The 25,680-nt window shown below is 40.7% G+C and overlaps 2 long non-coding RNA genes across 3 annotated transcripts; one reads left to right on the forward strand and one right to left on the reverse strand.

Moving 5' to 3' along the window:
- Window positions 1–1,360: 1,360 nt before the first annotated feature.
- On the reverse strand, window positions 1,361–20,388 carry LOC112578876. 2 transcript variants are annotated; one of them, XR_003103334.3, is made up of 4 exons: window positions 19,515–20,388; window positions 2,426–2,531; window positions 1,891–2,054; window positions 1,361–1,700 (listed from the first exon to the last, which is right to left on the reverse strand). It is a non-coding gene; the product is annotated as an uncharacterized LOC112578876 (long non-coding RNA). The 2 variants fall into 2 exon arrangements; XR_006544713.2 differs by lacking the exon at window positions 1,891–2,054.
- Window positions 20,389–22,005: 1,617 nt separating this feature from the next.
- LOC123329296 lies at window positions 22,006–23,701 on the forward strand. The gene is made up of 3 exons (XR_006544714.1): window positions 22,006–22,121; window positions 22,433–22,612; window positions 23,561–23,701. It is a non-coding gene; the product is annotated as an uncharacterized LOC123329296 (long non-coding RNA).
- Window positions 23,702–25,680: the final 1,979 nt, after the last annotated feature.

Consider the following 25,680-nt stretch of genomic DNA (forward strand, 5'->3'; position numbering starts at 1 on the left):
TTTTCATCTTAGAAAAACTGGGCACTAGGAAGTATGTATACCCCCAGGATCTTGAATTTACCCAGTCAGGCCTTACTCAGCAGCTCAGTGTCTTAACGACCCTGGCAAAATGACATGGGTCATATTTTCACATGGATGAACTGTTCTCGAACAATTTCTCCAGTGTATGAGGCACAAACAGGCTTTTCTTCAACATCAGGCATGCATGTCTTCCCCGCCTCTTGCTTTATAACAAACATATGTATTGTGGCCAGTGCAAGAGAAATTCTATTCCCCATTAGTGTTTGAGTTTCTGTCCTACTCACCCCCTTTTCCTACCCCCTTCAGATGTCTCTCTCTCTTGACATTTCAAGATAGCAAAAAAGTGAAGGACCTCTGTCCTAATTTTTTTTTTTTTTTTTTTTGGCCTATGGAAATGGATAACATTGTGTGGCCAATTCATTTTCCCCTGCCCTCTCTCTATGGGAATCTGAGGTAAAAAGGAGTATCAGTTATCATAGTCATCTTGACATTTAAAAATCTGTACCTTCTTCCTCCCTGGAAGAGTTCAGGGCCACTCCATTTCATGAGACGCCAAGTTTGGAGCATCATTACAAGTCAAAATTCTAGACATAACTACACCATAATTGCTGCTAGTTTTGCTTTCAAGAATGGGCTTTCTTGGTAGCTCAGCCGGTAGAGCGTCTGCCTGCAATGCAGGAGACCCGGCTTCGATCCCTGGGTTGGGAAGATTCCCTGGAGAAGGAAATGGCAACCACTCCAGTACTCTTTCCTGGAAAATCCCATGGACGAAGGAGCCTCGTAGGCTACAGCCGATGGGGTCACAAACAGTTGGACACGATTGAGCGACTTCACTTTCATTTTCATTTTTTACTGCTTTCAAGAAAGAATGATGGGGCTTCTCTGGTGGTCCAGTGGTTAAGAATCCACCTTGTAATGTAGGGGATACCAGCTCTATCCCTGGTCTGGGAAGATTCCACTTGCTGTGGGGCACAGCTACTGAGCTTGTACTTTGGAGCCCACGAGCCACAACTACTGAGCCCACGTGCAGCTACTGAAGCCTGCCTGCCCTAGAGCCTGCGCTCCGCAACACGAGAAGCCACCGCAATGAGAGGCCCACACAGCGCAAGGAAGAGGAGCCCCTCTCGCAGCAACAAAGACCCAGCACAGCCACAAATAATAAGTAACAATCATTTTGAAAAAGTATTCAAAATAGAATGATGTCCTGCCAAATTCCCCAAACACATCATCATTTGCTATTTAAGTAACACAATATTCTATGTTGCACAATTACACATAGTAGATAATCCAAAATACTACTGAATGAATGAATAGGTAAAAAGGCATCAGACCAGCAGGAGTTTTTTTATTTTTCAGTTGCACCTCATGATCATTTCTTATAAATTTAAATGGCTCTAAAACATTCTTTCTTTAAGTTCCTTTAGAAGAGAAAGTGGTATAAAATATGTCCCAGGGAATCAGACTGTTTACTCAAAAAGTAAAAAAAAAGAAGATTTTTCCCATGATGTCAGGCAGACACTGTGCTTCAAAAGATCATCCATTAGGAGCTGACCAAATGCGTGCTTGATGGTTCAACTTGGCTGCCATTCAGTACCCTGTTCACAAACTCTCTTTCATCTGAGTTTCCTTCTAATGTCAGCATGATTAATAATAGGAAACTGGTCCACAGAATTATTGATCTGAATGGAAAAGGAAAGATACTTGTCACCTCCATAAGTAGTTATCAATTCCTTTTCCAAAAGGCAATTTGTTATGAAAAGATTGACGTATCACGCAAACTCATCTCTCAGAATGAAATTACAAAGTATAAAGTCCAAGTAATGATACTGGGAAAAGTTTCAAGACTTTTTGCGGCTATATTACACTTACCAGTGTGTTCTGTTTGAATTGTGTATGGAGTTTATTTTCTAGATATAGGCTTTCGCGTCTGTTTTGAAACAATCCCCTGATAGGTTTCCCCATCATCGGTTTAATGATCCCAACATATGACTTTCTGGGGGCCTGGAACACTTGGAGGGTCTTTAATATCAGTTCTGGAAAAGATCACATTTCTGTCCACTCAAAACAGAGAAATGCCCCATTTTCTCAATATTAATGAACAACTTTTGACTTTTCTAGAAAAAAGTTAGAATATAATCTAATTATTTTCCAGTGATAAAAAGAAAATGAATGCTGGAAGCCAAGATGATTACTGGGCCATTCAAGAACCCAGTGAATTCTTCACCATATTTTTTAGAACAAAAGCATACAGTCTATCTGAGAAACCACGTGAAATAATCTGAACATCTGTCCCAAAATGTGCAGATCAAGGGAAAAGTTCATTTTCAATATTTGTCTCAGTTCTAGTAGTTTGTTAATGTTTCTTTTTAATAGTACCATGAATGAGGGACTCAAGCTTACTCACCCAGGTAGTTACAGATTATCACAGGAGTTGAAGAGTTGATGTGATGGTAACTGTGGCTTGTCCATCTCTCTAAACCAGGCATCTCTCAGCCAAGATGACCAGAAGGCTGAAATCGAATCAGTGAAGGAATGCGGCAGGTTTTTATAAGTATAACAAAAGACACTAAATAATGGTCACACAGATACCTTATGTTACCTTGAAATTTCCCCCAGGTGCTGCTCTGTGTTTAGTCGCTCAGTCTTGTCAGATTCTCTGTGATCCAATGGATTGCCACTGCCAGGCTCCTCTGTTCATGGGGATTCTCCAGGCAAGAATATTGGAGTAGGTTGCCACTCTCTCCTCCAGGGAATCTTCCCAACCCAAGGATCGAACCCAGGTCTCCCACATTGCAGTCAGATTCTTTACCGCCTAAGCCACCAGAGTAGCCCAAGAATACTGGAGTGGGTAGCCTATCCCTTCTCCAGGAGATCTTCTCAACCCAAGAATCAAACCAAGGTCTTGTGCATTGCAGGCAAATTCTTTACCAGATGAGCTACAAGGGAAGCCCCAAACTCCCCCATATTAACCTCAAAATGTCCCCAGGGTACTCCTTGTCAAGTGAGAAGGAAACTTCTCACTGCCTGAGACCCCTGTCATCCAGGTCTTCAACCCAACCACCCAGAATACCATGCAATTACTATCCAGAGTTATAGTGGTGGCTGGCAAAATGGCCAGATGCTCCAGAAATGACTTCCTAAGAGAGCTCAGGGCAAACAAGTGCCTGAACCCTTCTTCATAACACCTACAGCTAGGCACACACTGGAAAGCCAGAGTAACTCAGGGTCCTTTTTGAGAAAGTCACTCTGTGGTCCTGTTTCCTCTCCCATAAACTGATGATCTAGGTTATAGATACCGAGGTATAAATACTCAGTTATAAATGCAGAGTAGCATACATGTAAAGTCACCTGCAGCAGAATTTGGGTACCATAAAATTTCATTGCCTCTCACAAGTCATGAATAAGTATACATCAAGCAAGTCTGGAAAGTTATCTGGCTGCATTCTTAAAAATACTGACCTGCAACGTTTTTTCAAGCCTTATTTATATAAACTCATCACCCTCAGAGATTCCAGCACAGTCTATCTATTGATACAAAAATTTGGAAATTCCTTTTCAGGGGTCAGATAGTTTTTTTCAATATTCTGTATATGGGTCAGCCTTTCAATATGAATGGGGTTTTTGGAAGTGAACACACATCATTAAGTATCAATTGGGTAAATAAGGTGAATGATTAAAGTGGGCAAAAGTACAAATTTAGATCAAAAATGAACTGTGACTATAAGTATAACACAACCTATTTTCCTCTGTTGATCACAAGCCAAGCCCGAGGGCAATTCCAAGGTTGAAGCTATGGATGAGAGGGTGATCTGACAGGGACAGCTGTCATCTGTCATCCTGTTGACCTTCAGGGTTAATTCACCTGATCTGGGTGGATGAGTAAGGGTCATCTCCACTCGCGCTTTCTCTTTGGAAACTCCTTGAATGATAATTTTTAAAAAAAGAGAAGAGAGCACTTCTTTCATCAGGAATGGCTTCTCATTCTTTCAACAAATGTTTATTGAGTTTTTTCCATACATCCAACATTGTCCAATACATAACCAAGACAGATTAGACTCTGATACTTAAGGAAACAAAATCAATAAATGTTGTAAATAGCAATAAATGAAATGAAGAAAAATATGGAGACATCAGATTTTTTTAAAAAGCCGTTACATTAAGAGGATAGATTAAAGAAGCTTCTCTCTGAGAAGGTACCACTTCTGCTAAGATCTAAATGATTTAAAAAAAAAAAAAAAAGTGCCATAGAAAATCATGAGGAGGATTTCCAGGTGAGAGAATGGTAAGTCTAGAAGTTCTAAGATAGGACAAGCCAGGTGGATTTTTGTTAAATTAATAGGCAAGTACCATGTGTTGGGAGTATAATGAACAAGGCTGATTATACACACAAGTAACTGTATTCTCCTGCCATAAGCCTCAAGTCATTGGCATTCTCAAAACGTTTCAACCACAATCAGCATCTGAGTAGTAACTATGAACCTTCACAAGGTTACCACTGGGAAAAACAACATTCCCATGAATAGAAATCTCCTCCAGTGTTAGAATGTAAAAGAGAGATTCCCTTAGAGTCACATCAGTGCAAGTCTGAAACACGTTTTAAAGAAGATGATAGTGGCCAGTATTTAATTTGGGATTGTTTTTTCCAGGCCTAACCATTACTTCCTGCTCAGGCAAGCTTGAGAAGATGGGATCAAGGGAGTTTTGTGGTCCAGTGAGCAAAGGATGGGAAAATCAGAAAGATTCTGAGTTATAATCCCAGTTGAGCTACCAGGTGACCTTTAGGCGAGTCATTCGACCTCCCTATGCCTCATGCTCCCAGCTGGAAAATTGGATAAGACCAGCAGGATATCACTGAAAACCAGATGCTACACCAAACCCAAGCTTTCCCAGCTAAATAAATTACCACCAAAGAGACAGGGGGGCCGGGAGGGAGGCACAGCGTCCGATCTATGGATCCATGTGGAATGCACAATTAATGACACTTGGCCACTCTTTATATTTAAAAGTTATTCATCTCTCCCATATTCATCAAATCAAATTAATAAAGTGAGTAGTTCAAACAAGAGTACTATTTCCTGAGATACTTAGAAATGTCACTCTAGCTGGAATTGACTTTGCCACAGCAGATTTGCAGGTTAATAATTGTTACAATCCCAGTCTTGCCTCATTACCCCTTCCCATGACAAGTCACGCCAGTGTCAATGACACACAGCTAGAACAACAAAGAGAAGTCTGAAACTGGAGTTTATTTCCCCATTTTTCAAACAAAGTAAACTTACAGTTTCTATGTGAAACAAACAAGGATGTTTTATGTCTGGGTATTAATAAGATATTTAAATGTAGAGCAAAAATCCCATCACTCATACTGTTTCATTGATATCTTTTTTTACAAAGACCAATTTACAAAATGCAAAAATATTTAAAACTGGGGATTTTGTTTTCCAGTTTAAGTTAAAACACATTTACACAGTCTCATGGGAAAATGTGTATGTGTGTGTATATATATATATATATATACACACACACATATACACACACACACACACATACACACACACATATGTTCATTCAGTTGAATTATCTACTGAATAAAAAAATGTTGCTCAGGAAACTCACACTGCTTTACCTTTATGATAGCATTAATATTTGAGTCTATTTTAAAAAATAATCATATTTTAATTCCATAACATGAAATTGGACCACAAGTAGTCACACAGGCTACGAATATTATCTACATGGATATGTGCTCAACACATATGTGTTTATCATTCCAAATGTGTTTACCATTTCAAACTTCTACATATTTAGGCATATCCAAGTGTCTGGCTTAATTTTTAATTTTCCACTTGGATGTTTCTGATGTTATGTGAACATTCATAGAAAGGAAATTAATTAAACAAGCTGAAGATATCAAAAACACTACAGTGGGTGCCAGCATATGCCTAACATTATTCCAAAAGATTATACACATAGAGTAAATGTGGAATGAAAAATCACTCATTAAAACTTCATTAGGAGGGGACTTACAGGGAAGCAATGATGCCGTCTGGGATCAGGCTGCCCGTGAATATGACAGCTTTTGTGTGGCCACTTTCCTTTGAGTTTAGCCAATTGATGCTCCAAGCAGATGCTAAGGTTGCTTTGCTTTGCTTTTAAATTAAATGCTGTTGTTTCTTCTTTGATCTAAATTCTGATAAAAGTAGTTTTCACTTTAGAGCAAGTTTTTATTTCTTTAAAAATTCATAGATAAGAAAAACAAATAGTGTACATTAAAGCATATATGTGGAGTCTCTCAAACAGGGTCTCTGGGACAGGCTGAAGGGTGGGACGGGGAGGGAGATGGGAGGGAGACTCGGGAGGGAGGAGGCATGGTGCACCCATGGCTGATTCTTGTTGATGTATGACAGAAAACTGCAAAATTCTGTAAAGCAATTATCCTTCAATTTTTTTTTTTCAAAAGAGTAAAAAAAAAATGCATATATGTGGAGTCTAGAAAAATGGTGTCACTGAACTTATTTGCATAAAAAATATAGATGCAGACATAGAGAATAAACATGAGGACACCAAGGGGTAAAGGGGAGGCGGGAGGAACTGAGAGATTAGGATTGACATATATACTACTGAGCCTCTTAAGGAAAGTAAAAGTGGAGAGTGAAAAAGTTGGCTTAAAGCTCAACATTCAGAAAACTAAGATCATGGCATCCAGTCCCATCACTTCATGGCAAATAGATGGGGAAATAGTGGAAACAGTGGCTGACTTTATTTTTGGAGCTCCAAAATCACTGCAGATGGTGACTGCAGCCATGAAATTAAAAGACGCTTGCTCCTTGGAAGGAAAGTTATGACCAACCTAGATAGCATATTCAAAAGCAGAGACATTACTTTGCCAACAAAGGTCAGTCTAGTCAAGGCAACAGTTTTTCCAGTGGTCATGTATGGATGTGAGAGTTGGACTATAAAGAAAGCTGAGCGCCAAAGAATTGATGCTTTTGAACTGTGGTGTTGGAGAAGACTCTTGAGAGTTCCTTGGACTGCAAGGAGATCCAACCAGTCCATCCTAAAGGCGATCAGTCCTGGGTGCTCACTGGAAGGACTGATGTTGAAGCTGAAACTCCAATACTTTGGCCACCTGATGTGAAGAGCTGACTCATTTGAAAAGACCCGGATGCTGGGAAAGATTGAGGGCAGGAGGAGAAGGGAACGACAGAGGATGAGATGGTTGGATGGCATCACTGACTCAATGGACATGGGTTTGGGTGGACTCCAGGAGTTGGTAATGGACAGGGAGGCCTGGCGTGCTGCGGTTCATGGGGTTGCAAAGAATCGGACACAACTGAGCGACTGAACTGAACTGATACACTATTGATACTACGTATAAAATAGTTAACTATGAGAATCTAGTGTGCAGCTCAGGGAACTCTACTCACTGCTGTAGTGCCCGAAATGGGAAGGAAATCCAAAAAAGACGGGATCTCTGTACATGTTTAGTTGATTCACTTTGCTGAACAGCAGAAACTAACCCAACATTGTAAAGCAATTATAATCCAATAAAAATTAATTTTAAAAATGTCCATGGCAATATTGATTATGAATTAGTGGCTGAAATTTATGCAACTGAGTGACCTTGGTGAGGTCACATAATAACTCAGAGACTCATTCTCACTCATTTATAAAATGAAGCTAATAATAATCACTTCAAAAATCTGGGACAAGGATCACCAAACTAAAAGTGTTTTGCCAATTATGCCACTTTATGGTAATTGCTCCTTATGGTCGTGGGCTGTTGTTTCCCTTCATGAGTCTGCCTTGAGGGGCTTACCCAAATAGGCAGCTCTTCATTTCCCCCTGTGTACAAGCAAGTAGGTGTCTGACTGGACCTGAATCAATGGCTCCAGAGGAAACAGACAGACATCTCCTGAGAGGCCTAGATCTTGAGGAGACAGTTCAGGGACCTCAGGGAACAAAGTCGTAGCAGTCTGTGCATACATTGGCCCAAGTCCCATCAACCTCAATGGTTAGCTATAATCCTGCATTCAGAAAAAAACAGCAATAAATAACTGGCATTATTTAGCATCTACACAATCAAGACCTGGACTTCCCCAGTGGCTCAATGGTAAAGAATCCACCTGCCAAGCAGGAGAAGTGGGTTCAATCCCCTGGAGAAGGAAATGGCAACCCACTCCAGTATTCTTGCCTGGAAAACCCCATGGACAGAGGAGCCTGGCGGGCTACAGTCCATGGTGTCACAAAAGAGTTGGACATGGCTGGGCGACTAAACAACAGCAACAATCAAGACATATATACCTTTCCCTCCGATTGTTTCCCATGGGTCATTATTTGTTTTATTCTTAAACATAGATGAAGATTTGGGACAAATCTTGCCAAAGAAAAACTAGTGATAGTAATAACTGATAGGGAGACAGAAAGGGCGGGGTGGGGGGGGCGGGTAAAATTTGAGAGAAAGAGCCAGGTAACTTTTGGAAAAAGAAAGGGTACCGAAAGGGCAGAACCAATCCCTGTGATATCATGAACAGATCCACCAGATGTACCTTTGAAACTTGTATAGAAGTTTATAAATCAATAGCAATCATCTTCAGAAATCAAAGTTCCTCATCACTAGTTACCATATAATACTATTAAGGTTCTTTAGGATAGAGAAGTGTTTTTCTATAACCAACACACTTACAGAAAGATAAATTTTAAAGATCTTTAGAATGGCAGTTTGAAACACATCATATTTACAAAATTTCAGCTGCCAACAAATGAGGTAAGGTTTGCAGGGGAAAAATGAGTCTGTTCTACTTTGTCATGTACCTGGATGATCTTTTATGCCATTTGTCTTCTCCCATACTGAGGCATTTTCTTTTTTAGAATTTTTCATATCTCTATTTTCTTGGCACTAAACTCATTATCACCACAGCATTATATACTTGGTAGTCTGGCTCAGGGCTATAGTAAATCATGCTAGTGCATAATTTCTTTTCAATAAGAATTGTTAAAAATAAGTGAAATATGTGAATGTCATCCCAATGGAAATCTCTGTAACACATGGGTTTTAAATCTCAGCCTGGCAACATTTGATAGGACTTAGCTTCAATAGAATGAAAACGTGTGGACATTTCTTTGAAAAATGTGAACGCTTGATGTGGATATACCACATATATTTTTTAGGTATTGTGTTTTAAATATGCTTCCAAAACAATTCATTTAAAATCCATTAAACCAACTATTTAACATCAAATGGAGGGTGGATTCAATCTTTTATTTTTATTTTATAACTAATAATTCTTGAAAGTAGTTTGCAGATATGGACAACCCTAGTGATAGTATTGCCCATAAAAAAATAAAATAAGATAGAACGCAGGAGATGCCCATCATGCTTTGCTCAGTTAGCATCAGGAACCTTGGAGAGGCTCTGCCACCCTCACCTTGTTAGCAGTGTTCGTAAAGAGCGATGCTTTCCAATCGGCCTGCCTACAAACTTCTGGCGTTTAGCTGAAAGTAAATTAAACATTTTACTATATAAAGATGTTGATGAGACTATAAAGTTATTTCAGTATAGCCTCTTAGATGAAAAGTGTGAATTGTAAAGCCTTCCAAAATAAAAATAGACAATTTGTGCAATAGATTATGATGACTCTCAAAGCCTACCTGGTCTACTGAGTGAAGGTGAAGGATATTTGCAAATTAAAAGCAGCTATTTTTTTAAGTAAGAATTTGTATTAGATGACTTAAATCCAATACATCCTTAATTATTAATGTCAGCCTGATGCCAAGTTGATCTCCCATTATCTCAAAATACGTATTAAAATAAGTCAAAAAAGTTCATAAATGCAAGGTACCTAGAATTAAAAGCGCAGTGGAACTATATGGGAAGAGATATAAATTTATCCTGTAAAGCTCGATCTGCTTCAATGACCAAGTTTCTAAAACTAGTTTATTTCACACGCAGTCTACTAAGTAGGTAACTAGAATCAGCGGCAGGTGTTAGCTGATATAATATGAAATTCAAAACTCAACCTCAAACGGCATAACACATTTTCTAAAGCAACTCGTTTCACACTTGGATGCTCTCCAAGTTCTCTCAACTTTACCCAGTACTTAAACATGCCTTTTAACCATGACTTGTATTTCTCAACACAGATTCCAAAATTTACTTTCTGCCTTCTGCTCTCTCTGGTAACAACTGCTCATTTGTGCTGACTCATAGTCAATATTTGATCCATGATGGCTAAGATTATTTTGTTGCCCACTTAAAAGAAACCCAATTATTCATCCTGTATTTATGCATTTGCTTATTAGAACATTTTCCTAATTTCTAAAATCTTAAGGTAATGTTATATTCTAGACTTTCATTTCATTTCTGGTCTCATTTGCCAAGTAGGTACAATCTGCATTTTTCTCCACCACATCTCTTGGCCTCTTATCCACACTTCTTACAAAGGCAATTGGAAATCTTTCTACTTTGGGTGAAAGAGAATTGCAAAAGGAAACACTGCACTAGGCTTCCAGGTTGGAAGAGTCGGAAGATGGAAGTAGACAAGAGCCTACAACCACACCTGTAGAAGTGTTCTGTCAAATTTCCTATCTGTTAGCAACTGTCTTACATTTGCCCCTCCACACCATATTCTGCTCTATATACAGGCTCTCACCCACCAGTTGAGTTCACCCAACGAGCCCTGGAGGAAAAGGGGTGAAGGGGGAAGAGAGCAAGGGACTGAGCCTTCTGACTCCCTCTCCTCAAGGTCATCTAAAGGGCTGTTCCTGGACCGAAGGTCCTTGCCCCCATCAGGGCAACCTCCTCTGGATGGACACTCCTCGTGGCTGTGGTGGCTGTTGTCTGCCCTCCTCTTTTCAAGAGCAGGGCAGTTACGATGCAGTAATACAGAGGAAAAGAATCTGCCTGCCAAGGAGCTCAGCATCAGTCCTTCCAATGAATATTCAGGGTTGATTTCATTTAGGATTGACTGGTTTCATCTTGCTCCAAGGGACTCTCACGAGTCTTCTCCAACACCACAAGTTCCTATGCAATACTGTTCTTTCCAGCACTGGACTTCACCTTCACCACCAGACAAATCTGCAGCTCAGCATCGTTTCTGCTTTGGCCCAGCGGCATTATTCTTTCTGGAGCTGTTAGTTATTGCTCTCCACTTTTCCCAGTAGCACATTGGACACCTTCTGACCTGGGGGCCTCATCTTCCAGTGTCATTATCTTTTTGCCTTGTCATACTGTCCATGGAGGTTCTCCAGGAAAAACTACTACAGTGGGTTGCCATTTCCTTCTCCAGTAGACCTTGTTTTGTAGGAGTCATTGATTGGATGAATAGCTGTGTTAAATTTTGGGGAAAATGGGATTCTTGACAAAAATGAAGGAAGCACACAGACTGCTCTTGTCTTGGGTGTAAGGTACCTGGGAGTCAAGGTGCTGCAGAGAGATGCTAGGAGTTTAGAACGGAAGGGGGTTGAGGTGAGAGGTGAACAAACCAAAAGGAGTTACTTGGGCGTGTGTGTGTGTGTGTGTGTGCGTGTGTGTGATGCTGTTATCTGAAAGAAAAGATTTTTTAGTAAAGGTTTGTGCAGAGCAGTTACCACCCTGCGCCTGTCAGCACCACTGTGTCTACCCTGTCCCAGCCACCCCGTCCCCGGCTCCAGCAGGCACTGCTCTCTCTGCCCCTGTGTCACCCCACACAGCTCAGGTGGCTCATCTGCCTCCCAGGGACAGCCTTGAGGTGCTCAGTGTCAGAGTTTTTAATGGTCAGTGAATAACACTACTGGCATTTTATTTGCAGTAGTGATTGAGCAAAGGCCTCTAATCCTAATATATTCACTGCTTGCTATTGTTTTTAGTATTAGACTACAGCAGTGTTTTAAAAATTAAATGAAGAATAAACTCAAATTCTAAAAACAAACAAACAAACAAAAAAAAAAACTGTAGAACTACAGATGGTAGAACCTCAGTTTCCTTTGGCCTGAATCAGCAGTTTAAATAGAAAGTGTTTCCTCGATCTCTCTTCCAAGCATCAGATGTGGTCTGATCTCAGGGTGGGGTGGGGGGATGATTTGGGAGAATGGCATTGAAACATGTATAATATCATATAAGAAACGAATCGCCAGTCCAGGTTCGATGCAGGATACAGGAAGCTTGGGGTTGGTGCACTGGGATGACCCAGAGGGATGGTATGGGGAGGGAGGTGGGAAGGGGGTTCAGGATGGGGAACATGTGTACACCCGTGGCGGATTCATGTTGATGTATGGCAATAAAACTTATTTTTAAACAAAGAAAATTGTTTTAATTTTTAAATGAGGAAGGTAAAATAGAAGAAAAGAAGGTGGTTGAGAGGAAAGAAGCACACTTAACAGGAGTATTTTAGAAACTGAATTCTACACGTGGTTCTGTTTCTTATGTGATGGTAGTCAGATGTACTTACACTTTGTAAAATAAAATAACTCCCTCACAGCTGTGCTGTATTAAATATTGATTTCTTCCTTTTAATTTCAGGCATCCATCAGATTCTAAATTCAAAATTACCTTTTAAAAGACAGATAATTATTTCTCATTGTTGCTTGAAGACTGGATTTCGGCTGAGCTAGAAACCTGTAGCTTCATTTTCTCCACCCCACACCCAGTATCTGATCATCTAACAAAATCTGTTATATGGTTGTGTAAACCTGAGCTCTGTTTAAAGCCTATAGGCAATCTCTCTAGGCCAAGGAGTTTCTTTATAAAACACATCTTTATTTTAATAAAACTCTTCTGAAAATCGACTTCATGAAAGTGAGCATTTTCATTTCTTCTAAGCAGGAACATCAGAATTAGCCAAAAAGCAAGTTTTTTTTTTGTGAGCTGCACAAGCAATATCAGAGGAGAAGCTGACCACTGAGCCACTTGGCATTAAGTCACTCTTGAAGACACTGCCAAAAAGGGTATAAATTGTATTGGTGGTTTTTGTGAATTGGACTCTGGTCAACTGAGTTCTTGACTCAAACCATCAACTCATTTCACATAATTGACTGCTCAGTCCTCAGTCTGCAATAACATTTTTTCAGGACTTACATCTTAGGTATAGGCAGGATTTGAATCAGTGCCCTCAGGGCAAGAGGCTTCAAAGTACATCATTAATAATCTCTGCATTCCATTCACACTAGATAAGGACTTGTGGGCAGGGGAAAAATTCACAGGTTTTATCTATTTGGGTTGGCACCACTGTGCAGCCAAGCTTAGGCTAGCCAGTTCGGTTCACCCCAAGCCAAGAGTCTACCTTTGGTGGAAAAAAAAAAAAAAATGAAACTGTGGGGAAGTAAACAGAAAGGGAGTTGTCACATATGAAGAAGCTGCAAGTCTTGAAAAGGTGAAAGTCAATACAACAAGAGCTTGTCATTAAAAAGCCTTACCTTTTTTTTTTTTTTTATAAAAATAAGTATCAAATATTTATTTAGGAGTATTGATTGCAACAGTGAAAATCAGAAACAATCTAAATGTCCAACAATAAATGATTGTTTAAAAAAAAAAGACTTTCCTTGTTTTCATATTTGGGGCATATTTCATATTTGGTGCAAGCATTTCATATTTTCATATTTGCTATTTTGAAACATCTCTGGAATGAATATGTTAGAATTTCATTACTCAAAAGTGGTTCAAGAATTGATCAAACATGTTTTTCTTTTAATGTCTAAGTTACTAGGGGAACAAAACCCCTGTGCACATCTGAGTGGGTTAAATGTTTTTTATTTATATTATGTAAGAATTAATCAGGCAAAAATTATAAAAAAAAAAAGAATAGTTTATATAAGGAAAGGTCTTAATTATTTTTGATAGCATCAAGCCCTGGAGTACTCAATCTACTAACATTAAATACTCAGTATAGCAATCTTGAAAGGTAGATAATCTTTTACTTATATGATTTTCTTCTGTGTATGTGATTTAAATTAATGAAGCACATAGCATTTTTCATACCATTTCTGTCCTTTATCGAGCCCATCTTTGCATGAAATGTTCCCTTAGTATCTCTAATTTTCTTGAAGAGATCTCTAGTCTTTCCCATTGTGCTGTTTTCCTCTATTTGTTTGCATTGATCGCTGAGGAGGGCTTTCTTATCTCTTCTTGCTATTTTTTGGAACTCTGCATTCAGATGCTTATATCTTTCCTTTTCTCCTTTGCTTTTCGCTTCTCTTCTTTTCATAGCTATTTGTAAGGCCTCCTCAGACAGCCATTTTGCTTTTTTACATTTCTTTTTCATGGGGATGGTCTTGATCCCTGTCTTCTGTACAATGTCACAAACCTCATTCCATAGTTCATCAGGCACTCTATCTATCAGATCTAGACCCTTAAATATATTTCTCACTTCCACTGTATAATCATAAGGGATTTGATTTAGGTCATACCTGAATGGTCTAGTGGTTTTCCCTCCTTTTTTCAATTTAAGTCTGAATTTGGCAATAAGGAGTTCATGATCTGAGCCACAGTCAGCTCAGAGGTGATGGAATTACAGTTGAGCTATTTCAAAACTTGAAAGATGATGCTGTGAAAGTGCTGCACTCAATACACCAGCAAATTTGGAAAACTCAGCAGTGGCCACAGGACTGGAAAAGGTCAGTTTGCATTCCAATCTCAAAGAAAGGCGATGCCAAAGAATGCTCAAACTATCGCACAATTGCACTCATCTCACACGCTAGTAAAGTAATGTTCAAAATTTTCCAAGCCAGGCATTAGCAGTACATGAACCGTGAACTTCCAGATGTTCAAGCTGGTTTTAGAAAAGGCAGAGGAACCAGAGATCAAATTGCCAACATCTGCTGGATTATCGAAAAAGCAAGAGAATTCCAGAAAAACAGCTATTTCTGCTTTATTGACTATGCCAAAGCCTTTGACTGTGTGGATCACAATCAACTGTGGAAAATTCTGAAAGAGATGGGAATACCAGACCACCTGATCTGCCTCTTGAGAAATCTGTATGCAGGTCAGGAAGCAACAGTTAGAACTGGACATGGAACAACAGACTGGTTCCAAATAGGAAAAGGAGTACGTCAAGGCTGCATATTGTCACCCTGTTTATTTAACTTATATGCAGAGTACATCATGAGAAATGCTGAGCTGGAAGAAACACAAGCTGGGATCAAGATTGCCAGGAGAAATATCAATAACCTCAGATATGCAGATGACACCACCCTTATGGCAGAAAGTGAAGAGGAACCAAAAAGCCTCTTGATGAAAGTGAAAGAGGAGAGTGAAAAAGTTGGCTTAAAGCTCAACATTCAGAAAACGAAGATCATGGCATCCAGTCCCATCACTTCATGGGAAATAGATGGGGAAACAGTGGAAACAGTGTCACACTTTATTTTGGGGGGCTCCAAAATCACTGCAGATGGTGATTGCAGCCATGAAGTTAAAAGACGCTTACTACTTGGAAGGAAATTTATGACCAATCTAGATAGCATATTGAAAAGCAGAGACATTACTTTGCCAACAAAGGTCCTTCTAGTCAAGGCTATGGTTTTTCCAGTGGTCATGTATGGATGTGAGAGTTGGACTGTGAAGAAAGCTGAGCACTGAAGAATTGATGCTTTTGAACTGTGGTGTTTAGAAGACTCTTGAGAGTCCCTGGACTGCAAGGTGATCCAACCAGTCCATTCTGAAGGAGATCAGCCCTGGGATTTCTTTGGAAGGAATGATGCTAAAGCTGAAACTCCAGATCTTTGGCCACCTCATGCGAAGAGTTGACTCATTGGAAAAGACTCTGATGCTGGGAGGGATTGGGGGCAGGAGGAGAAGGGGATGACAGAGGATGAGATGGCTGGATGGCATCACTGACTCGATGGACGTGAGTCTGAGTGAACTCCAGGAGCTGGTGATGGACAGGGAGGCCTGGTGTGCTGCGATTCATGGGGTTGCAAAGAGTCGGACAGACTGAGCAACTGAACTGACTGAGCATTTTTCAGTCTTGAGCATTAACCTAAGAGTAGTTAACACCTAAGAGCATTTTGCCAGCAGTGATTCAGGTGTTCTCTTGGTGAATCTTTGGATTGTCCTTAACTCAGGTTTAATTTCACATTCAGCTCTATTGTAAGCAACCACAGATATGCCAAAGGGCTTTTACAGGTTTAAAATTTTTTTTCAGTACCCATTTATAAAACTGTAACTGAAACTAGTTTTGATCTTTTTTTGATGATTGAAGTAAGTGTCTTCTCATAACTGTATATGAATTAAGGCAAAATGTGACTCAATTTCTTAGTCACCCTGAATTGTCTGGAAAAAGACACGTAAGGAGAAACAAATAAATCTTACTTTTAAAGTAAAATTTCCATATCGACTAAAAATAAGAGTGTAAAAAATGTAAAAAGATTTTTAAAAGCTTATTTAATATTTTCCAGTAATCAACTCTGTTAACCCATTTTCTCTTTGGTTTTGGAGGGATTATCCATTATCTATTGTCCACAGTCTTTCTGATTTGCAAATCTGGTATGTTTGGCTTGTAAAGTCAAATCCTATATAAACTGGCCATGAGTATACCTGGAATACTCAATTGGTAATATTTCTACAAAATGTTCCATTGCTAAGAGAGAGAGAGGAAAAAAGAAACAAACAGTTGATTCAATCCCCTTGCCTACTATGAGCACTTCAACCAATACTTTTTAATGGATTTGAATCATTAACTGAGTCTATGATCTTGAACTATAGCATTATTATACAATGAAGTGCTCAATTTGGAACTCCTCATTAGATTAATCAAACTGTGATGCCTTAAGATTAAGTTAGGGAAATGTCAGCACTTATTAATTTATTTAATTTTAAAAATACATATCAGAGACCAAAGCAATTTGAGAGGTTAAACTGTCTTTCCGCATATCAGATTCATGATCTTCTGGGTTCACAGATCAAGTTCCCTTCTTCCCAAGCACCATGTGAAAACCAGAAAAACACTGTTTAGCTTACACAATGTGTTATACACAGCAAGGCTCACTCCTTCAGTGGGTACAAAGAAGGTAATTCAATCTCAAAGTTCTACTGCTGGAATAAGTGTTTATGACATCACCAAGACCTAGCAGCTGAATCGTAGCTTTGTCTCCTTTCTGCCAACATGCATTATTATAGATGGATCCTCAATGTCTAAGAAGTCATTTTAACCCCTCCCTTACAAAAATCGCTGCTTATGAAAATTCCCTAAATTGTCAGGATAGTAGAACAAACGACCACTAGTCTTCTAATAACCCTACCAATGGAGGGAGGCACAGCCCATACTGTTAATTCTGAGTTCACACACAATCATGCTTTTCATTTCCAGACCTCAAAAGCAGATCACCTCCCTAGGTCCAACCCTGAAGGCCCAGTTAGTTCAAGTCTTACTTCCTGCCTAAAGACAGGGTAGGCATTCAGGAAAGAACATGGGGTTGGACTTAGAGTAAAAAGGGGTTCAAATGCTTTCCCTACCACTTACTAGTCAAGGTGGGTAATATCAGTATCTGTTCCTTTGCCATTTGCATGGGAGCTAAGGGTTTTGGATGTGAATGGCCTTGACCATGGTTCACGAGGTGATTCATGATCATTTAAACCAGTCAATATAAGCCTGTTGTCACTGTGTCTTTTAGGCATGGAGGCAGCCCAACCTAAGCCAATTAGCATATGATTTTCTTATAGCCATAGTGATTGATTAAAGGTGGACATGTGACCTAAGTTTGTTCCAGCCCAGTAGAGCTTAAACTTCTCATATGGTGATTGTTTTCTTTTCTTAAGGGTGGTGTGGTATGCAGTTCAGAAACTTGAAGCTCCAAAAACTACCATAAAATGAGACACCTGAAAGACAAAGCCAACACAGGAAGAATGCTAAACTTAAAGAATCTCAAATCAAAGGAGTCAAAGCCCTGATTAAACCTGAAGCTTGTATTATCTCACCACTTTTCAACAACATGATCTACTATTAATATTGTTTAAGACATTGGAATTTGGTTTTGTTTCTTGAAATCAAAGTACTCTGATTCACTGTCTTCCTAGTCTTCCGTTTTAGTGTCCTCATCTAAAAAATTAAGGTAACAGTGACTACTTTGTAGTGCACTTTTGAAAAGTAAATAAAATGACATACATAAAATATTTGGCACTTAGTACACTTAGCAGCCCTTTTCTGGAGTTTCCCAGGTTGTGCTAGTGGTAAGGAACCTGCCTGCCAAGCAGGAGACATAAGAGATGTGGGTTCTATCCCTGAGTTGGAAAGATGCCCCAGAGGAGGGCACTGAATCCACTCCAGCATTCTTGCCTGGAGAATCCCATGGACAGAGGAGCCATGCAGGCTACAATCCATGAGATCACAAAGCATCAGACACAATTGAAGCGACTTAGAGTCGGGCACGAATGAGCAACTTCACTTTCACTTTTCACTTTCATGCATTGGAGAGGGAAATGGCAACCCACTCCAGTGTCCTTGCCTGGAGAATCCCAGGGACGGGGAGCCTGGTGGGCTGCCGTCTATGGGGTTGCACAGAGTCGGACACGACTGAAGCAACTTAGCAGCAGTAGCAGCAGCAGCACAGTACAGGCCTTTTCTATTAATGGCCCAAATCACTTCTCAACATCCGTAAAGGACTTGGTTGCACTCTGCATATTTATCATTCTTCATAGGCACTTTAAAGTGTGTTTTTAATTTTAGGATTATGGATTTTGAGCTTGGGGTAGAGCTTGGCCATTGATAATTCCTTTCAGAACCAAAAGAGAGCTATCAGAAAAATCAAACAATCAATCTGCATTGATGAAGAAAACTGTTGTAATACACAAAGAGGGGTATCCTAAAGTTAAAGAGAAGATTAAGAGACTAGGCAGACTAATGAAACTCTTTCATTTAATATCCATCCCCAACAAATTTTGTGACCTCTTTGAATAAGTTATAGGCCATCTTTATATAGCTCTAAAGTTCACTAACCTAATTTTATAACTCTTCTCTCCTGCTCAGTGTCACAGGTTTTCTGCTACCTAAGAAACACTGTTCTCCCATCTCCTCTGAATCAAAAGATCCCCTCCCTTCCTAATAAAAATAATTTTGTATTCTTAGTTGAATATGTAAAGGTTTTGATTTTGATATCCTAAGCTGTCAAAGGAATGAATGCTAATTCCAGGCACTGTACACATTCTCTCTCTTCCCCTAAATGTAATTGTTTGTAAACCGCTAAGCCTTATGTTAAAGCTCACAGGTTCAGATTAAGAACACTTAGATGGAGCTTTCCAGGTGGTTCAATGGGTAAAGAACCTGCCTGCTAATACAGGAGATATGGGTTCGATTTCTGGGTCAGGAAGATCCCCTGGAGAAGGGCACGGCAACCTACTCCAGTATTGTTGCCAGGAGAATCCCATGCAAAGAGGGATTCCCCTGGCGAGCTACAGACCATGCGGTCACAAACAGTCAGACACAACTGAGCACAACACAGATTATTTTTAGACTATCTGTATCATTTAGGCATTAGTGGTTTACAAACTACCCCAAATTTAGTGACTTAAAACAATACTCACTTACATGGCTCACAGTTCTGCTGGTCAGCAATTTAGGCTAAGTTCAGCTGGTTGGTTCTCTTGTTTTCATCTGGGCTCTCTCATGTGTCCACATCAGCTGTTGGAGTGATGAAGGTTGCTGGCCTAGGATGGCCTCAGCTGCGATCAGCTCTGTCCCAGGTGGTCCTTCATTGTCCAGCAGCCTACACTGAACTTTATCTCATAATGGGGGGGGGGGGGGGCTCTATTGGGCAGCGCTCCACAGGCCTGCAAGCCTTGTAGGTGCCCAGTCTCAAGACCAAAGAAAGAGCCCAGAGACAGTGACAGAGACATCCACGATTTACTGAACAGAGGGTCTGAGAGCAGCCTCTTGCTGTGTGTGGCAGACAGTGGGCAGGACAAGGCAGAAGTCTTAGCTCCTTGGGGGTAGGATGCTACTCTGTATAGAGGAATTGACATCAGGTGGACTCTTCATTTATCAGGGGACTAAGCCCTATAATTAAGAGGACTAGAGAGTCATGTGAGTACAGCAGGGACTGCTCAAGCAGGGAGTATACAGAGAGCAAGAGAACAGCCACCTTGAAGGTCCTGACCATACAGCATTCAAGAGAGACACATATGCAATCAAGGCATTTGGAGGTTTAATCAGAAGACAGGCACCACATCACTTCTGCCACATTCTGTTGATCCATTCAAGGCACATGTCTGTACAGGTTCAAGGATCAGGAAATAAAGCAACCTCGGTGTTCAGAGCAGCAGAGACACATTGCATAGGTGAATGACCATTTTTTGGAGAAGGCAATGGCACCCCACTCCAGTACTCTTGCCTGGAAAATCCCACGGGTGGAGGAGCCTGGTAGCAGTCCATGGGGTCACAAAGAGTCAGACACGACTGAGTGACTTCACTTTCACTTTTCATTTTCATGCATTGGAGAAGGAAATGGCACCCCACTCCAGTGTTCTTGCCTGGAGAATCCCAGGGACGGGGGAGCCTGGTTGGCTGCTGTATATGGGGTCTCACAGAGTCGGACACGACTGAAGCGACTTAGCAGCAGCAGCAGCATGACCATTTTTGCAGTTAACTTATCACAACCTCTGTCCCTTTCTGTATTGTAATTCCTCAAAGACTCGGTCACATTTCTCGTACTCTCAGTGTTTATCAGTGTGCATCCCCTACAGGACACTTCCCATACAACCTCACCCCAAGTCCCCACAGGGCAAGGTGCTGGTGATTGTCTTAGTCCATTCAGGCTGCTATAACACAATACCATAGACTAAGTGTCTAATAAACAACCTAAATTTATTTCTCATACTTCTGGATACTGGAAAGTCCAAGATCAAGGTGGGAGCAGATTCGGTGTCTGGTGAGAGCTTGGTTTATGGAGGCTATCATCTCTCTCTGATCTCATATCATAGAAGAGGAGGAGGGACTCTTGGGATCTGTTTCATAAGGGCACTAACTCTATTCATGTGGGTTCTGAGCTCCTGACTTAATCAACTACCAAACGCCCCACAGCCCCATCATCTCAGGGACTGAGATTTCAATTTCAATTTTGAGAGGACACAAACGTTCAGTCTATAGTAGTTACTTTGACCATCATATCCATTTATGACGAATCTGGTCAGCCAGAAGATCTACTGGCTCATGTAGGAATAGAACCAGAGCCACTGCAAACAGTAGGTTAATTGGTTACAAAGTAATATTTATATTAGTCATTACACAACCCTGGCTGCACAAGAGAATCAAATGTGGTATTTTAAAAATAATGGATGCCCACCAGGGACAATTCAATAAGAATATCTGAGGTTGGAGCATGTACAAATATCAGAGCTCCACAGGTTACTCTACTACACAGCTGTGGTTGAGAATGACTGATTGAACTATCAACCCCCCTATCCATCTAACAGAACTGTGGTTCTCAATATTGAGGGCACATCAGAATCACCTAGAGAGCTGTGAAATAGACTGCTGGGCTCCACAATCCAAGTTTCTGAGTTATCAGATCTGTCCGGAATGGGGTCCAGGTGATGCTGAAAAAGAACTGTTCCAGGAACCACACCTTGAGAACCACTGTTATAAAGGAATGTGGTCTATTGGCCTCTTAAAAGTACAACATCTCAGAGACATATTTGTCCCCAATACTGCCAAGAAGGCAGAAGAGTCTATTTTATAGACCTGTAGTAATTCCAGGAGAGGAAAGGATGGTTTCCCCTACAACTATCAATGTGTGGGTTCCACATTCAGTGATTCTGATTAAACTGGGACCTGAGCGTTGCAGAGATTAGAATTTGTCCCAAGTGATTCCAATGTGCTACCATGATGAAGAGCTACCAGCCTCGTCATTTCCTATACCTTGTCCTGGGATCAGCATCATCAACCTCACCTGAGAACATGCTAAAAATGCAAACTTTCAGGCTCCACCCCAGACCTACTGAATCAGAAACCTGGGGGGTGGGGCCCAGGAATGTTATAACAAGCCCTTCAGGTGATTCTGGTAAATGCTAATGTTTGAGAGCCTGTGTATTAGTGTATAGTAACAAAGAAAGGAAACAGTTAGTGCCAAGTGAGTGACATGCGGCTTCCAAGCCCCATCCGTATAGGAGTTCACTGGATTTGGGCCACTAAGGAGAGGTAAGATCCGAGTGAACAGGAAGAAGATAGGCCTCCAGTTCCCCTTGCCAAAAGAAGTATGTGACCATGTGTGCTTGGGGGTGATGGGTCAGAATCCCCAGGTGGTCCCGGGACAATACGCCGACCACACTGCAGGTGCAAGCAGTTTAGATGGTGAAGTAGCAGAGTGAGTGGTTCCCAGCCTTTTTGGCACCAGGGATCAGTGTTGTGGAAGGCAATTTTTCAATGAGCCAGGGAGCAGGGGGATGGTTTGGGGTTGATTCAAGCATATTACTTTAATTGTGCACTTTATTTCTATTATTATTATACAGCTCCACCTCAGATCTCCAGGCATTTAGATCCCGGAGGTCAGGGACCCCCAAAGAAGTAGAGGGAAATAATCCCACATTGGATCACAGCCCGTTTCAGAATTTCAAGAAGAGATGGAAAGCTGCATGATATGGTTGTTCCAATATCCAAGCCAAAGCAACAAATGACCTTCAGAATCCCAGGTACCTTCAGGAAGTTGGAAACAAAATCAGTGGCAGAGAGGTGAATTCTCCTGCTATGGAAGAAAGGAGGAAGGAATGGCTCATTGTGAAAACATGATCCTGCCCCCTTTCAGAGAAAATAGATAATGCCAGGGGCCCTGTTTCCTTTCCTCATTCAACAAGCTTCACAGAGTGCTTCCCATATGCCAGGGATCATGTTAGTCATTGGGAATATATCTGGAAACAAAACGCAATCCCTGTCTAGGCAGAGAGGAAGAGTCAAAGGAACCCACAAAATGCATATTATTTCAAGGTGTTTCTTCATTCCCAGGAAACCACACTTTGCTAGCAGGGTCTTTAAAAAGGCACTCTGTTCAGATTTAGGTAGGTAAACCCTACCCCTCATCCATCTTCCCCTCTGAGATGCCCCAAAGGAGCTAAACACAAGGAACAATGGATAAAACAGGAAAAAAGAGCCATGGGCATACAGCCAAGGACGCTCAATGCACGGTTTTCTGGTGAAAAAATGCAATCAAGGACCCAGATTCTTGGCCAAGATGAGTGATTCTATTCCACTTCCTTAAATCCAGAAATACTGATTTCCCAAAGACAGTACAATTCAAATTAGCCAATCAGTTGTGGGAATGCCTCCACTACCCAAGATGGAACACTAGCAAAGAAAACTTTACTAGACTGACCTAGACTACCTTGCTGAAGGTTAAGCCAACCCCTTTGCAAAGACAAGGCTACCACATGGGAGAACATGCAGAAAGTGGAAATATAGTTAGCTGCCCTCAAAGAATAAGACCAATCTTTCAGAATGAACCATTCAGAAAAGAGGTAGTGAAAGAGAAAATTGAATTATGAGTACATGCCTTTTAAAGCACAGGAACCCTGCCCTACAGTGAAAAGCATTCTGATCAGCATATGAGAGTATAAACATCACCTTTCCTCTTTTTTCTTCCTTAGGCCATAGTAAGTGGACAAGGGGAACTGGATTTTACACAAGGGATGAGTGTGGTGATCCTCCTCACAATCTAAAGAATCCAGCCCATGATATAAACCTGTATAAATCCATACATAGGTTCTTAACCAAGAACTCACAAATAAGTATCCTTTATTTAATTATTTCATTATTTATTTGATTTCATCCAACCTCTTGGTTTTAATTACCATTTTCATATTGGTGACTTATAAATAGCCATTTCGATCCATACTTCTCTGAACTCCAAACTCACAGAATACATAGCCTCTTTAAGACTTCAGTTGGAAGCATAGAGGCACTTCAAGCTCACCCGGTCTAGAGCTTGGGGTCCCTCCACCTGGAGCCTACTCCTTGGTAAATGGCAGCTCTGTCATCCAGTTACTGCAGTAGTTTCTAGAACACTTACCATTGAACCCTACAAGGCCCTAAATGAGCTTAATCCCACAGCCTCACTGATCTTAATCTCCCCCAGTCTTTTCCTTGCTTAGTCTAGCCCAGACAGGGTAACATCTCTGCTGCTTCTGGAAGATGTCAATTTCCCTACTTTATAGTAGTTCATCCTTTTCACACCTTCTCTCATAGATCCATGTGGATTCCTTTTTCACCATGTTAGGTCTCAGCTCAAATGCCATCTAAATAGAAAAAGTCTTTCCTAACCATCCTGTCTAAATGAGCTCTTCCCTTAATATCAGCCCTGTATTCTGACTGAGCTTTTTTCTTTTATTAGACTCATCAGCATTAGACTCACCAGATAACCACAATGGTGTGATGACTCACCTAGAGCCAGACATCCTAGAGCGAAGTCAAGTGGGCCTTAGGAAGCATCACTATAAACAAAGCTAGTGGAGGTAATGGAATTCCAGTTGAGCGATTTCAAATCCTGAAAGATGATGCTGTGAAAGTGCTGCACTCAATATGCCAGCAAATTTTGAAAACTCAGCAGTGGCCATAGGACTGGAAAAGGTCAGTTTTCATTCCAATCTCAAAGAAAGGCAATGCCAAAGAATGCTCAAACTACTGCACAATTGCACTCATCTCACACGCTAGCAAAGTAATGTTCAAAATTCTCCAAGCCATGCTTCAACAGTATGTGAACTATGAAATTCCAGATGTTCAAGCTGGTTTTAGAAAAGGCAGAGGAACCAGAGATCAAATTGCCAACATCTGCTGGATCATCGAAAAAGCAAGAGAATTCCAGAAAAACATCTATTTCTGCTTTATTGACTATGCCAAAGCCTTTGACTGTATGGATCACAACAAGCTGTGGATTATTCAGAAAGAGATGGGAATACCAGACCACCTGATCTGCCTCTTGAGAAATCTGTATGCAGGTCAGGAAGCAACAGTTAGAACTGGACATGGAACAACAGACTGGTTCCAAATAGGAAAAGGAGTACATCAAGACTGTATATTGTCAACCTGCTTATTTAACTTATATGCAGAGTACATCATGAGAAATGCCAGGTTGGATGAAACACAAGCTGGAATCAAGATTGCTGAGAGAAATATCAGTAACCTCAGATATGCAGATGACATCGCCCTTATGGCAGAAAGTGAAGAGGAACTAAAGAGCCTCTTGATGAAAGTGAAAGAAGAAAGTGAAAAAACTGGCTTAAAACTCAACATTCAGAAGACTAAGATCATGGCATCTGGTCCCATCACTTCATGGCAAATAGACGGGGAAACAAGGGAAACAGTGACTTTATTTTCTTGGGCTCCAAAAGCACTATAGATGGTGACTGCATCCATGAAATGTAGACACTTGCTCCTTGGAAGAAAATCTATGACCAACCTAGACAGCATATTTAGAAGCCAAAACATTACTTTGCTGAAAAGTTCCGTCTAGTCAAAGCTATGGTTTTCCCAGTGGTCTTGTATGGATGTGACAGTTGGACTATAAAGAAAGCTGAGGCCCAAAGAATTGATGGTTTTGAACTGTGGTGTTGGAGAAAACTCTTGAGAGTCCCTTGGACTGCAGGGAGATCCAGTCAGTCCATCCTAAAGGAAATCAGTCCTGAATATTCATTGGAAGGACTGATGTTGAAGCTGAAACTCCAACACTTTGGCCACATGATGTGAAGAACCGACTCATTTGAAAAGACCC

This window comes from Bubalus bubalis, chromosome 14 (assembly GCF_019923935.1).
Source record: "Bubalus bubalis isolate 160015118507 breed Murrah chromosome 14, NDDB_SH_1, whole genome shotgun sequence".
Classification (NCBI taxonomy): Eukaryota; Metazoa; Chordata; class Mammalia; order Artiodactyla; family Bovidae; genus Bubalus; species Bubalus bubalis.